The 14,252-nt window shown below is 44.8% G+C and overlaps 1 protein-coding gene across 1 annotated transcript in view; it reads right to left on the bottom strand.

The window, feature by feature from the left end:
• myo16 (myosin XVI) overlaps positions 1-14,252 on the bottom strand; it is a 541,014-nt gene that overhangs the window by 282,554 nt on the left and 244,208 nt on the right. The gene's annotated exons all lie outside the window — the stretch shown is intronic.

Below are 14,252 nucleotides of genomic sequence, written 5' to 3'. Positions count from 1 at the left end.
CCTAGTGGGGTGGCAGGAGGATGGGGAGAGAGCAGATGTGCGTGAAATGGGAGAGGTGTGTTTGAGAGCAGAGTTGATGGTGGAGGAAGGAAAGCCCCTTTCTTTAAAAAAGGAGGACATCTCCTTCGCCCTGGAATGAAAAGCCTCTTCAGTTAGTCCTGACGAATGGTCTCGGCCCGAAACGTCGACTGTACCTCTTCTTATAGATGCTCACAACATGCTGGAGGAATTCAGCAGGTTGGGCAGCATCCGTGGAAAAGATCGGTCGACGTTTTGGGGCTGGAACCCTTCGTCGTGTTGCTTTGACCCCAGCATCTGCAGATTATTTCCTATAGATGTTACCTGGCCTGCTGCGTTCACCAGCATTTTTTGTGTGTGTTGCTTGAAATTACAGCATCTGCAGATTTCCTCGTGTTTACACTGTAATGACCCCTTGACTGTTCGGAATTTCCTGTAGAAGTTCCAGATCAAAGTCATTTTGAAGCATATAACAGTGTACTAGCTGATTAAACAGTATTCATGCCTGCTTGTTGTCTTATTAAACAACAATATTAAAATTTGTAAATCACTTCTTAAGAACTATCTTATGCCTTTCTAAATTTCAGTTTCAGTAAACAGAATATAAACACAATTAACAGCACTTTAAAGTCATGAGCTCTAAAATAGTGCAGAGTAATTATTGTCTCTTAATTATCAGGATAGAATCCAAGGGATTATAAACAAGAATAGATGTCAGAACGTGGCACATTCATCTGCTATTGTTACTGATGTAAAGCTAGAGTCACAGATAAGCACATTTTTTTAGATTCCATACCATATGGCAAGCATGAAGTCAATGTGAATCAGAAGAATACTTCATTTTCTGCCTTTAACTTTAAACCTTATGCAGCACATACTTCTTCTCAGCAGGTACTGACTAACTGTAAGTAAACAAGGTGCTTACTTAAATTTACTCCATTAATCCAAGACCCTAGAACACCAGTTGAGGAAGAGCAGGAATTTCTGAAGGAACAAGATCACTCAAATATTATTGAAATATTAAATGCACATCACTCATCCTGCTTAGCTATAAGGTCCAACTATAAAGAATACATCTCAACTATATAGACAGTATATTATATAATACAACTCCTACATAGCATAGTAAATTTTAAATGTTCCCATTCAGGCCTAAGTACTTAATCGCTGTGGAGGGTTTCTTTTGTGGGATAACGACTTTCCTGACAAAGGGGATCACTCTGCTTGGCAAGTGAGATTTGTGGCTGTGAAAACAATCTCAGGTTCTGGGGCTTCCTTCATGGTGCTTGTAGAACCTGACTCTGAGTCTGCAGGAAATGGTTCTGACAGTGGTAACCACCTTTCTTCTTCATTTTTCTTCTAGTTTGTGCATTTTGATCTTGGGAAGGTCTGTTTAGTTCACTGGAGTATTTCCTTATTAATTCCTCTATTGCTCCCTTTATGATTTGATCTCTCCTCTTGGTTTTGTCGTGCACAACATCATCTGATGCAACCTCTTGTCTCCAGTATACGTTCTTAGTTAGATATCTGCAGGCTTCAGTTCAGTATTTTTTGAAATACTATTCAAACTCATTTTGTGGAATGACTGAAACAGCCAAGTCAATGTCCAATTCCATTTTAATTTGCTGTTCATTTCTGGTGTAAGCCATATTGCCTGTCTATTGTTTGTTTTCAAATTTTAAATCTCAAGGCTACCCAACCCTGTGTCATTCTCATCATTAACTGATTTTACATCAAAAACATACAGATTAGTGCTCTTTTTGAAACTTCAACTTAACTTTTTTCTCTTCTCCTTTTGTCTGCTTGACATGCTTTTTGTATATGTCCTTTCTTGTATTTTCTGCAAGTTTCAGCTTTAAACCTATAATGCTCTGGTGTATGTGAGCTCTGCCACAATGGTAACACAATCTGTTTGGCCAGGATGGTCCTAGCTTAGACTTTTGTTCACATTTACTTTCATTCCTCATTTGCTCCTCTGTCTGCTGTCTCCATTGTTACAGTGATTTCAACTGCTCTTTTAAAAGATATAAGCTGTGCTTTAGTTAGAATCCAATTTTGAATGCTGTTTTGTAAGGTTCCACAAACTAAATGATCTCTCAATATATCGTTAAGCCCAATCATTGAGCTGACAATGCTCACACAATCTCTCAATTCAATTATGTACACTGAAATGGACTCCCCTTATTTTTGATTTTGCTTATGAAGCCTGAAACATTCTGCAATCAACAACGGTTTTGGTTCTAAATGTTCCTGAATTATTTTCATGATATCAGCAAAGCTCATTTTGGCTAGTTGGAGCAGTTAATCTTTGAAGCAATCTGTGTACCTTTAAAATGAGGCACTCAGCAAAATTGGCTTTTGTTTCTCATTGACTATTGCATTTGCTTTAAAATACTGCTCAATCTGTTAAGTATATAAAATCAAGCCATCTGTTGTGTAATCAAATACATCAATCTTCCTGATGTAGCCAACCATTTCTACTCTTTTATATAAATGGTTTTTTTCACCTTGTACTTGTTTGTTAACCCATGAAGTCTTCAGTTTACTGCCTTTATTAAATTGACTGTGTCTTCTCTCCCAAAAAACAGGTGCTGTGCTGATGTTTTTTTAACTCAACCATTTCTCACTCTGTTTTTTTTAAGTCTAACATCTCACTTCATTTCAACAATAGGTGTGTTTAGGTATGCTTTAAAAATACCTTGTCATCACTGTTATGTTTTCTAACTCCAAAATCTTAAACTAATTGAAAGGAAAAGTCTGGAATGCAAATTTAACTTCATGTTTATTTTAAGTGAGGTGCGCACTGATCATGTGGTAGTGTCATGCAGTATGCAATTCACTTATTTTTTCATATAACCTATGGTGAATTATTTAAACAAACAAGAATGCTTATTCAAACAATATATTTACAATATTACTGAAATATTAAATGCACAACAAAGACCACGAGTTTTAAGCTGTAACTGTATGCAACACCAGTTAGTTCATAGCTTGGGTACTCTGTACAGTACTGGCTGCCATATTACAGGGAAGATGGGGCTGTACTGGAACAGCAGCAAAGGAAGCTCACAAGAACATACCAGGATGGAAAAGTAGAGCCATGAGTAAAGATTAGATCGGCTACCATTGTTTTCACTCAAACAGAGAGGCAGAGGAGGGAGTGATTTGAGAAATATAAAACAATGTAAAGCCTGGACAGAGCATAAAGACCTCTTTCTCTGATCAGAGGGATCAAAAACCTGAGGAACTTTTGGAGGCAAATGTCTACACCACACTTGTTATGAATTTAGTGAAGGAAGAGATAGTGTGAGCTTTTTTCAATTTAACCCTGAAGATCAGTCTGACTATTAGACTGCAAACACCAGTATGGATGCAGTCTTAGAGTTACACGGCACCTGGAACAGGTTCCTTGGGCCAACTCATTCATGCTGACCAAGGTGCCTTCCTGAACTACTCCCATTTCCTGCCTGCAATTGGCTCATATCCCACCAAAACTTTTTCACTCTGTTTCTTTCCCCTGTGACAGAATTAGAGTTAGAGTTCATCGAGGAAATAACATGCAGGGTGGAGAAAGGAGAGGCAGTGGATGACATTTTCTTAGATTTTCAAAAGGCATTTGATAAGGTGCCTCACATGAGGCTGCTTAACAAGATAAAATCTATGGCATTACAGAAAAGATACTGGCATGGATAAAGGATTGGCTGACAGACAGGAGGCAGCGAGTGGGAATAAAGGGGGCCTTTTTTGGTTGGCTGCCAGTGACTAGTGGTGTTCCTCAAGGGTCAGTATTGAGACCGCAACTTTTCACATGGTTGGTCAATGATTTAGATTGTGGAATTGATAACTTTGTGGCAAAGTTTGCAGATGATACAAAGATAGGTGGATTGCGGATAACACGAAGCTGGGTGGCAGTGTTAGCTGTGAGGAGGATGCTAAGAGGATGCAGGGTGACTTGGATAGGTTGGGTGAGTGGGCAAATTCATGGCAGATGCAATTTAATGTGGATAAATGTGAAGTTATCCACTTTGGTGGCAAAAATAGGAAAACAGATTATTATCTGAATGGTGGCCGATTAGGAACAGGGGAGGTGCAACGAGACCTGGGTGTCATTATACACCAGTCATTGAAAGTGGGCATGCAGGTACAGCAGGCGGTGAAAAAGGCGAATGGTATGCTGGCATTTATAGCGAGAGGATTCGAGTACAGGAGCAGGGAGGTACTATTGCAGTTGTACAAGACCTTGGTGAGACCACACCTGGAGTATTGTGTGCAGTTTTGGTCCCCTAATCTGAGGAAAGACATCCTTGCCATAGAGAGAGTACAGAGAAGGTTCACCAGATTGATTCCTGGGATGGCAGGACTTTCATATGAAGAAAGACTGGATGAACTGGGCTTGTACTCGTTGGAATTTAGAAGATTGAGGGGGGATCTGATTGAAACGTATAAGATCCTAAAGGGATTGGACAGGCTAGATGCAGGAAGATTGTTCCCGATGTTGGGGAAGTCCAGAACGAGGGGTCACAGTTTGAGGATAGAGGGGAAGCCTTTTAGGACCGAGATTAGGAAAAACTTCTTCACACAGAGAGTGGTGAATCTGTGGAATTCTCTGCCACAGGAAACAGTTGAGGCCAGTTCATTGGCTATATTTAAGAGGGAGTTAGATATGGCCCTTGTGGCTACGGGGGTTAGGGGGTATGGAGGGAAGGCTGGGGCGGGGTTCTGAGTTGGATGATCAGCCATGATCATAATAAATGGCGGTGCAGGCTCGAAGGGCTGAATGGCCTACTCCTGCACCTATTTTCTGTGTTTCTATGTTAGGTAGAACTGAGGAAGCAATGTCATTGTAGCAGGACTTAAACAAATTGGAAGAATGGGCAAAAAAGTGGCAGATGGAATACAGTGTTGGGAAATATATGACAAAGCATTTTGGTAAGAGGAACAATAGTGTGGACTATTATCTAAATGGGGAGAAAATTAAAACATCAGAGGTGCAGAGGGGCTTAGGAGTCCTCGTGCAAGACTCCCAGAAGTTGAATTTGCAGGTTGAGTCTGTGGTAAAGAAGGGAAATGCAATGTTGGTATTGATTTCAAGGAGAATAGAATATAAAAACAAGGAGATAATGCTGAGGCTTTATAGGGCACTAGTCAGGCCGCACTTGAAGTATTGCCAACAGTTTTGAGCCCTGTATCTCAGAAAGGTGTGTTGTCATTGGAGAGAGTCCAGAGAAGGTTCACGAGGATGATTCTGGGAATGAAGGAGATAACATATGAGGAGCGTCTGCAACTTTAACCTGAAACTTTGGAATTTAGAAAAATGCGGGTGGCAGGGTGAGTGGCGAAGCTTATCCAGAAGTAGAGGGCACAGCCTTAAATTGAGGGGGGGCTTTTAGAACAGAAGTAAGGAGGATTTTTTTTAGCCAAAGTGTGGTGAATCTGTGGAATGCTCTACCATCGACTGCATTGGAGGGTAAGTCTGTGGATATACTTAAAGTGGAAGTTGATAGATTCTTGATCGGTCAGGGCATCAAGGAATATGGTGAGAGAGCAGGTGTATGGGATCTGGAATCAGCCATAATGAAACGGCGGAGCAGACTCGATGGCTGAATGGCCTAATTCTGTTCCTTTTTCTTATAGTCTTACGGACATCTCGGATCTAGTCCTCTGAATTCTTAAGTGGGAGGGTGAACAGCCAGAGCTCGTGGTCCATGTAGGTACCAATGACATGGGTAGGATGACTGACGAGGTTCTCATAGGGAGTTCAGGGTGTTAGATGCAAAGTTAAAGGGTAGGACCTCCAGGGTTGCGATCTCAGGATTGCTACCCGTGCCATGTGCTAGGGAGGCCAGAAAAAGGAAGATTATACAGTTTAATATATGGCCAAAGATTTGGAGTAGGTGTGATGGCATAAGATTTTTAGATCATTGGGCTCTCTTCCAGAGAAAGTGGGACCTGTACATAAGGGACGATTTGCATCTGAACTGGAGGGAGACTAGTGGGAAGGTTTGTTAATGCTGCATAGTGGGGTTTAAACTAGAGTTGGAGAAGATGGGAACCAGAGTGCCAAAACACTTAGTGGAGAGGTTGTGGAGGCAGATGTTGGTAAGACATCAGACAAAGTCAGGAATCAAAAGGTTGAGTATGGTGTGATCAGTGTCCTGAGCTGCGTATATTTCAATGCAAGAAGTGTTGTAGGAAAGGCAAATGATAGTGCTGAAGATGAGGGAGCTGGTTTACTAATAGAGGCAATGTGTAGTGAGGAGAGGCTGCTGATAGGGCAAAATTGCAGCCAATAGGATGGGTTGCAACGTAAAAAGCTGACAAAATTGAAAAGGGTGAGTATAGGACTGAAGGTAACACACATAAAATGCTGGAGGAACTCAGCAGGCCAGGCACCATAGATAGAAAAGAGTACAGTTAATGTTCTGGGCCAATACCCTTCATCAGGACTGCAGAAAAAAGGTTAAGGAATCAGAGTTAGTGGGGGTGGGGAGCAGAGGAAGAAAGATAAGGTGACTGGTAAAACTGGGGTGGGAGGGCCAAAGTAAAAAGCTGGGATGTTGATTGGTGAAAGAGATACAGGGATGGAGAAGGGGGAATCTGAGAGGAGAGGACAGAAGGCCATGGAAGAAAGAAAAGGGGGAGAAAAACCACAGGGAGATGATGGGCAGCTAAGGATATAAGGTGAGAGAGGGAAATGGGAATGGGGAACGTCCTGTCCTCAAACTTGCCTGATCCATTTCCAACACATCCCTCCCTCAATCTCTCTGTCTCTATCTCTGGAGACAGCTTACCTACTGTTGTCTATTATAAACTCACTGACTCGCATAGCTACCGGGACTGTACTTCTTCCCACACTGTTACTTGCAAAAACACCATCCCTTTCTCTCAGTTCCTCCATCTCCACTGCTTCTGCTCTCAAGATGAGGCTTTTCAATCCAGCACGAATGAGATGTCCTCCTTCAAAGAAAGGGCTACCCTTCCTCCATCATCAGTGCTGCCCTCAACAACATCTCTTCCATTTTGTGCACATCTGCCCTTACCCTGTCCTCCCGCCACCCCACCAGTGATAAGGTTTCTCTTGTCCTCACCTAGCACCCTACCAACCTTTGCATCCAGCAGGTAATACTCCATAACTTCCGCCATCTCCAACGGGATTCCACCACCAAGCACATCTTTCTCTTCCCCCCGCCCCACTTTCTGCTTTCTGCAGGGATCTACATGACTCCCTTGTGCATTTGTCCCTCCCCACTAATCTCCCTCCTGGCACTTATCCTTGCAAATGGAACAAGTGCTACATCTGCCTCTACACCTCCTCCTTTACTACCATTCAGGACCCCAAACAGTCCTTCCAGGTAAGGCAACACCTCACCTGTGAGTCAGTTGGGGTCATATACTGTACCTAGCCGGTGTGGCATCATGTATATTGGTGAGACCCAACATAGATTAGAAGACCACTTCACCGGAAAAAGCGGGATCTCACAGTGGCCACCTATTTTATTCCACTTCCCATTCCATTCCAACATGTCAGTCCATGGCCCCCTCTACTGCTGCGATGAGACCCTACTCAGGGTGGAGGAGCAACACTTTATATTCTGTCTGGGAAATCTCCAACCTGATGGCATGAACATTGATTTCTCAAACTTCAGGTAAAGCCTCCCCCCCTCTCCCCACCGCCCCTTCACCATTTCCCATTCCCATTTCCCTCTATCACCTTATGTCCTTACCTGCCCATCATCTCCCTCTGGTGCTCTTCCAACTTCTCTTCCTTCCATGGTCTTCTGTCCTCTCCAATCAGATTCTCCCTTCTCCAGCCCTGTACCTCTTTCTCCAATCAACTTCCCAGCTCTGTACTTCACCTTTCTCCCTCCTCCTGATTTCACATATCACCTTATGTTTCTTCCTTCCCTCTCCCACCTTCTAATTCTGACACCTTCCACATTTTTCCTGCAGTCCTGGTGAAGGGCCTTGGCCTGAAACACTGTACATTCTCTTTTCCATAGATGATGCCTGGCCTGCTGAGTTCTTTCAACATTTTGTGTGTGTTGCTTAGATTTCTAAAATCTGCAGATTTTCTCTTGCTTGTGACAGGACTGAAGGTGTAGTATTTGAATGCACATAGTATATGGTATAAAGAAGATGAACTTGCAGCACAGTTTTCAGATTGGCAGGTATGATGTCGTAGGCATCACTAAAACAGAGCTGAAAGAAGATTATAGCTGGGAGCTTAATGTCAAAAGACAGGCATTGTATTGAAAGGAAAGGCAGTAAGGCAAAGGGGCACTGTGCTCGGTTGGTAAAAAATGAAATCAAATCATTCGAAGAAAGTGACATAGGGTTGGGAAGGTGTTGAATCATTGTGGATAGAGCTAAAGAACTGCTAGGGTAAAGAGACCCTAATGGGTGTTGTATACAGACCCCCAACAGTAGTAAGGATGTAACCTACAAATTACAATGGGAGTTAGAAAATGCATGCCAAAAGGGCAATCTTACAATAGTCATGGGGGATTTCAATATGTAGGTAGATTGGGAAAAATTAATAGAAGGAACCAAAAAAAGTCAATAAGAAGGTAAAGATGGAATATTAAAGTAAGCTAGCCAATAATATTAAAGAGGACACCAAAAGTTTCTTCAGATACATAAAGTGTAAAGGAGAAGCGAGAGTGGATATCGAAAAACAGTTCTGGAGAAGTAGTAAAAGTTGCTGGTGAACGCAGCAGGCCAGGCAGCATCTCTAGGAAGAGGTATCGACGTTTCAGGCTGAGACCCTTCATTAGGACAGAAGTCGTAATGGGGGACAAGGAAATGGTGGATGAACTGCATAAATATTTTGCTTCAGTGTCCGAATGATCTAGTTTGACTACTTTGAACAAGCCAGAGTTGAAAAGAACAAAGACATGAGGCTAAGGTCAGAGACCAAAGAACAATCCTGGCTGTAGCCTTGGACCAGAGCCAATAAGAAGGTGACCCTGGTAGGTCAGGTGATCTTGAGCTAATGGGATGGAGATGCATCACTTGAACAGATGAGGAACACTGTAAGAGTTAGGAGCTTCAGATGCAAAAAAGTGATAACTATCCATTCAACAGAGACCAACCAACAGAGATGACGATACCCCTCAGAGATATGGAGATTGGAGCAGGACCACGAGGAGCACATGGTCAGCATAGACGCCTTTTACTGGCATTACCTTTTATATTCTTTGAATGTTCATGGAAAGTAGGAAAAAGGGGAGAGAGAGAGCCTGTGCTATGTCAAATTACCAGATGAACAAGTAGTCTTTGGGGTACTGCAAATCTGTGTCTTTATTGATGCTTGCTGCACATTTGAGTGCTCGGTGGAAGGCGCTGATGCTTTTCTGCCGGTGGGGGGAAATCGTTGTATATATATAGCTAGGGTGCCTAGGACTTTGGAGTGGAGAGCAAGTTTATAAATATGGCGGAAGCAATGAATGTTGAGAATGGCCAGGGTGGAGTGCTGCGGGAGGGGTGTGGTAGAGAAAGAGTGCCAGAGGCAAGAAGTGGTAAGTGGTGCGGGTGCAGATACACCCAGTCCTGAGACACCAGGCCAAGATCATATGATTAGGGGGAGAGAGAGAGCCTGTGGTATGTCGAATTACCTGATGAATGAGTAGTCTTTGGGGTACTGCAAGTCTGTGTCTTTATTGATGCTTGCTGCACATTTGAGTGCTCGGTGGAGGGCACTGATGCTTTTCTGCTGGTGGGTGGCGGGGGGGGTTGGAATCATTGACTTGTTGCTGCCCGTGTGTGGGAGGGGGCTTTGGGGTTCTAACTAATTTTTAGCCAGTTCAGCACAACATTGTGGGCTGAAGGGCCTGTTCTTGCTCTGTACTGTTACATGTTCTATATTTAAAAGGCCAAAATACTATTTTAACTGTTGTTCCACCTGCATATTTACTGACAAGGACATTATGTTATTTTGTAGATTAACATCACTGTTTAAATAATTCCTTAACTTTACTGTTTATTACATCAGAGTAGATATCTGAGGCCAGTTCATTGGCTATATTTAAGAGAGAGTTAGATATGACCCTTGTGGCTAAAGGGATCGGGAGTATGGAGAGAAGGCTGGTACAGGGTTCTGAGTTGGATGATCAGCCATGATCATACCGAATGGCGGTGCAGGCTCGAAGGGCCGAATGGCCTACTCCTGCACCTATTTTTTTCTATGTTTCTATGTTTCTATATCTTCACAATACTGCATCAGCCATCTAACAGCCACTCATTTGACTTGTATAAATTGCACTGAAGGCTCTTTGAATCCTCTTCACAAATCATTATTTTTTCTTGTCTCAAGCTTTTAACCCTTGGCTTAAATTTCTCCTTGTGCAATTGGATCCTTGGTTTCCTCACTTGCAGATCCCAGTCAGTTCAGATTGGCAACAACATCTCCTCCACAATCTCCATTAGCACAGATTGTGTAGGTAGCCCTCTGCTCTACAGCGGGAGGAGAGAGAGCAGCGTGCTGCGTGTGCTCAGCCCTCCAGTGAAAAATCCGTTAAATAGGGGCCGTGGACAATTCTGATTTGATGGAGACGGACATGAAAGCACAGAGGAACATTTGGAAAAATTTCTGAAACGCTCGTTTGCTGCTGTCGTTACTGCGCGGTCAGGAATCTTTCGGAGGGAAGCCCTCAAAATCCCTGGCTTTGCCTGCTGTTGGCGACTGAGAAGGAGGTCGAATCGTTCGGACAGAGATGGCGCTCAGTACTCGGTGTCGGAGAGCTGATCAGAGCTCGAGGTTTTCGGGTGACTCAAAGTCGGACCGTGGTCGGGTATGACAGGGAGCATCTTTCTTTCTTCTCCCGTCTGCGTGAGAGATGGGACATTTGAGAGACTTTGAACTTTTACTGTGCTCATGGACTTCTTCATCAAATTATGGTATTGTTGCACTGTTGTAACTATATGTTATAATTATGTGGTTTTGTTAGTTCTTTTTCAGTCTTGGTCTGTCCTGTGTTTTGTGATATCACACCAGACGAAATATTCCATCATTTCTTAATGCATGCATTACTAAATGCCAATAAAAGAGGACTGCATGTCTTCATAATCTAATCTAATCTAATATATTGGTTTTATACTTATGACTGTGTGACTAAGCACAGCTCCAATGCCATTTCAAGTTTGCTGATAACATCATTGGTCATAGGCCAATCAGCATACAGGAAGGAGATTGAAATTCTGGCTGAGTGGTCCCACAGTAATAACCTCATACTGAATGTCAGCATGATCAAGGAGCTGATTATTAACTTCAGGAGAAAGAGACTAGAAATCCAGGAGCCAGTCTTCATCAGAGGATCAGAGGTTGAGAGGGTCAGCAACTTATTGTTACTATTTCAGAGGACCTGTCCTGAGCCCAGCATGCAAGTGCCACTATGAAGAAAGCACGGCGGTACCTCTGCTACCGTATGAGTTTGTGAAGACTCAGCATGACATTTAAATCTTCAGCAATCTTCTACAGATGTGCAGTGGAGAGTATATTGACTGGCTACATCACAGCATGGTATGGAAACACCAATTACCTGGAACAAAACACAAAATATTTTGCAGATGCTGGGGTCAAAGCAACACTCACAACACGCTGGAGGAACTCAGCAGGTCGGGCAGCATCCGTGGAAACGACCAGCCAATGTTTCGGGCCGGAACCCTTCATCAGGACTGAAAAGGGAAGGGTCAGAGGCCCTATAAAGAAGGTGGAGGGAGGGTGGGAAGGAGAAGGCTGGTAGGCTCCACGTGAAAAACCAGTAAGGGGAAAGAAAAAGGGGTGGGGGAGGGGAAGCAGGGAGGTGATAGGCAGGAAAGGTGAAGAAGGAATAGGGGAAAACACAATGGGTAGTAGAAGGAGGCGGAACCATGAGGGAGGAGATAGGCAGCTGGGGGAGGGGGCAGAGTGACACAGGGATAGAGGAAGGGAGAGGGAGGGAATTACCGGAAGTTGGAGAATTCTATGTTCATACCAAGGGGCTGGAGACTACCAAGACAGTATATGAGGTGTTGCTCCTCCAACCTGAGTTTAGCCTCATCATGGCAGTAGAGGAGGCCATGTATGGACATATCCGAATGGCAATGTGAAGCAGAGTTGAAGTAGGTGGCAACCGGGAGATCCTGTCTGTTGTGGCGGACGGAGTGGAGGTGCTCGACGAAGTGGTCCCCCAATCTGCGTCGAGTTTCACCGATGTAGAGGAGGCCGCACCGGGAGCACTGGATGCAATAGATGACCCCAACAGACTCACAAGTGAAGTGTTGCCTCATCTGGAAGGACTGTTTGGGGCCCTGAATGGTGGCAAGACAGCGGGTGTAGGGACAGGTGTAGCACTTACGCTTACAGGGATAAGTGCCGGGTGGGAGATCCGTGGGGATGGACGTGTGGATCAGGGATTCGTGGAGGGATCAATCCTTGTGGAAAGCGGAGAGGGGTGGAGAGGGAAAGATGTGCTTAGCGGTGGGGTCCTGTTGAAGGTGGCGGAAGGTGCGGAGAATAATGTGCTGGATCTGGAGGCTGGTGGGGTGGTAGGTGAGGACAAAGGGAACTCTGTCCCTGTTGTGGTGGCAGGAGGATGGGGTGAGAGCCGAAGTGTGGGAAATGGAGGATATGCGGGTGAGGGCATCATTGATGACAGCAGAAAGGAAACCACGATCCTTCAAGAAAGAGGAAATTTGAGATGTCCTGGAATGGAAAGCCTCATCCTGGGAGCAGATGCGGCAGAGACGGAGGAACTGGGAATAGGGAATGGCATTTTTGCATGTGGCAGGGCGGGAAGAGGTATAGTGGAGGGAGTTATGAGAGTCAGTGGGCTTGTAGAAGTTGTCAGTGGACAGTCCATCTCCAGAGATGGAGACCGAGAGATCGAGAAAGGGGAGAGAAGTGTCCGAGATAGACCAAGTGAATTTGATGGCTGGGTGGAAGTTTGAAGTAAAGTCGATGAAATTGACGAGCTCAGCATGGGTGCAGGAAGCAGCACCAATGTAGTCGCCAATGTAGCGAAGGAAAAGTTATGGAGCAGTACCAGAATAGGTTTGGAGCACAGACTGTTCCTCATAACCAATGAAGAGGCAGGCATAGCTGGGGCCCATGCGAGTGCCCATAGTTACACCCTTGGTCTGAGGAAAGTGGGAAGAGCCAAAAGAGAAGTTATTAAGTGTGAGTACCAGTTCTGCCAACCAGAGGAGGGTAGTGGTGGTGGGGAACTGATGAGGTCTTTTGTCCAGAAAGTAGTGGAGGGCTTTGAGGCCTTCTTGATGGGGAATGGAGGTGTATAAGGATGGGACATCCATAGCGAAAATAAAGCAGTCGGGACTGGGGAACTGGAAGTTATTGAAGAGGTGGAGGGCATGGGATGTATCCCGGATGTAGGTGGGGAGGGACTGAGCTATGGGTGACAAAATGGAGTCCAAGTCGGTAAATACAATTTCGGTGGGACAGGAGCGGGCTGAAACTATGGGTCTACCGGGATAGTCAGGCTTGTGGATCTTGGGGAGGAGGTAAAACCGAGCAGTACGGGGTGTGGGAATTATGAGTTTAGTGGCTGAGGATAGAAGGTCTCCGGAGTTGATAAGGGTGGTGATGGTACAGGAGACAATGGTTTGATGTTTTTTGGTGGGGTCCTGTTCCAGGGGTAAGTGAGAGGAGGTGTCAGAGAGCTGCCGTTTGGCCTCAGTGAGGTAGATGTCCGTCCGCCAGACTACTATGGCACCACTTTTCTCTGCGGGTTTGATGGTGAGGTTGGGATTAGTGTGGAGAGAGTGAAGGGCAGTGCTTTCAGAGGGAGTGAGGTTGGAACAGGAGAGAGGAGTGGTGAAGTTGAGATGGTTGATGTCTCGGTGACAGTTGGAGATGAAAAGATCAAGTGCAGGTAGAAGGCCCGGGCAGGGTGTCCAGGAAGAGGAGGAGGGTTGAAGACGGGACAAGTGGTCATCAGTAGGGGAGGGGAATCCTTGTCAAACAAGTAGGCTGGGAGACGTAGGTGACGGAAGAAGAGTACAGCATCATGGTGGGCACGGAACTCACTGAGGTGTGGACAGAGGGGTCAAAAGTGAGCCCCTTGCTAAGGACAGAATGTTCTGCCTCAGGTCATCTATTGCGTCCAGTGCTCCCAGTGCGGCCTCCTCTACATCGGTGAAACCCAACGCAGATTTGGGGACTGCTTCGTTGGGCACCTCCACTCCGTCCAGCACAGCAGACAGGATCTCCCGGTTGCCACCCACTTCAACTCTGCTTC

Source organism: Mobula birostris, chromosome 7 (assembly GCF_030028105.1).
Source record: "Mobula birostris isolate sMobBir1 chromosome 7, sMobBir1.hap1, whole genome shotgun sequence".
In the NCBI taxonomy this organism is placed as follows: Eukaryota; Metazoa; Chordata; class Chondrichthyes; order Myliobatiformes; family Myliobatidae; genus Mobula; species Mobula birostris.
The sequence above is the reverse complement of the archived record's forward strand: the minus strand, read 5'-3'. Positions and strand labels throughout refer to the sequence as shown.